Genomic DNA, 2133 nt, shown 5'->3' with positions numbered 1-2133 from the left:
ATCTCTCATACCAGACCAGACTTCAAAGGAAATTTTTTACCAATCAGACAGAGGTCCTTAGAAAAAATGCAATTAAATATGCCTGGGGATTTCCGACACGTATAAACCTAACACATAATAACCAAAGACTGACCTTTGATAAACCGCAGAAATTAGAACAATGGCTACTAGAAGGGAATTTAAAATAAGTTATTGCACAAGGTATTTTTTATTATTTTTTTTTTTTTTTTTTTTTTTTTTTTTTTTTCCCTCGCACATATATAACACAACATAAAACAAATAAATTAGGATTAAAGCTACACTAGAGGCCATAGAAATGTAAAGAGTGGTCCTACACTATTAAGCTAAATCTCTCCTGAAAACTAAGAAAAATGGGGGAAAGAAGTGATAAAGGGAAGAAAAGAGAAGGGAAAAGAGGGAGAAAAAAGGGGGAGAAAAAAAAAAGGGGAAAAAACTAAAATAGATAAAAGAACAGGAGTGTTTATATTAACCACAATAATAATAAGTAAATACACGATATATTAGAGGTAATTTGATAGAAAGATTATGACACAAAATAAAGGTAATACCTTGGATTTAAAGGTATATTAAAATATAAAATACACTAAATACACTAAAAACAATTTTTTGGGTTTAATTAAAAGGCTATTTAGATCAAATAAAGGGAGAAAGAAAGAAAAGAAAAAAAACTAATGAAATGGGAATAAATATCAGAAGTAACTTTATAGAAATATTTTGATATAAAATAAATGCAAATAAATGTAATATTTGAGAAACAAAGATATATTAAAATTCTAAACTTACACTAAAATTTAACGAAAGAGCTATTTTGGCAAAACAAGAAACAAAAAAATAAGAAAAAAAAAAGTATGAAATGGGAATAATTTTTTTTTTTTTTTTTTCTTCTCCCCCTCTGGTATTATTTTTATCCACTACACCCGTCCGGCCAAGGAGAAACTCTAGCTCGCAGATCTCGACACTTTTTCTTTTCTGCGAGCATAGAGTATGGGGACATTTTCGACGTCACTGATTAGAGAGTCGGTGTCGTTTTTGGATTGTTGTTTTCTCTCCCTGTGTTTTTGGCAGGGCTTCCCCCCGAAGGCTATGGGAGGCCTAGGTAGGGAGGAACACAAGGGAGGGAATAGATACATAGTTTTTTGCCTAGTAAAAGGCAGACATTGTACGTTTTATGTTGTGTTTTATATGTTTGTTAGTACAGATGGTGAACTTATCAGTCCTCGAAGGAAAAGAAATAGGATACATAAAATAAAATGAGGCTAGCGACGATTAATGCACAGGGGATAAACTCACAATTTAAAAGATATACAATCCTTGAGTTTCTCAAAAAAGAACAAATCCAGATTGCAGCCCTACAGGAAACCCACTGGAGAACGCAAGATAAAAACAATCTTAAATCTAAATTTTTTCCTACTATAATTAGTGCCTCTATGAGCCAAAAAAAGAAAAGAGGAGTAGCCTTCTTATTTTCTAGGAATATATCATTAAAAATTATATACCAAGAAATTGATTTGGAAGGCAGATACATTATATTAGTAGCAGAAATTAATAATCAAAAATATACGTTAGTGAACATATACGCACCAAATCAATCACAAATTGCATTTATTAAAAAAGTACTTAATAAAACTGAACGCGTGAAAATGGGCCGAGTTATGGTTATGGGAGATTTTAACTGCGTACCCGATATTGAGATAGACCGAAGTTCTAAAACAAAAACCAGTAACTATGGAAACTTGAAGATGACTGCTAAAAAATTTTCAGAATTAATTAAACAAGCCCAACTTTTAGATTATTGGAGGATATTTCATACGAAGGAAAAGGATTTTTCCTGTTTCTCAAAAGCTTTCTGCTCATATTCTAGAATTGATCTCTTTTTGGGGGACAGAAACTTAGCGAGCCAAATTAAAAAGGTTTTTATAATAGCCACTACATGGTCAGATCATAATCCGGTCATCCTAGATATAAAAGAACAACATCAAAGAACAAGAGCTGACTGGAAAATGAAAGACTGGTTACTTAAAAATGAAGACAATCTTAAACAAATCAAAGATACAACAGATTATTTTTTCAAAGAAAACAGAAACAAAGATGTCTCTCCAGCAATGACTTGGT

The sequence above is a fragment of the Pelobates fuscus genome, chromosome 5 (assembly GCF_036172605.1).
Source record: "Pelobates fuscus isolate aPelFus1 chromosome 5, aPelFus1.pri, whole genome shotgun sequence".
NCBI lineage: Eukaryota > Metazoa > Chordata > Amphibia > Anura > Pelobatidae > Pelobates > Pelobates fuscus.
Note: the sequence above shows the minus strand (reverse complement) of the source record.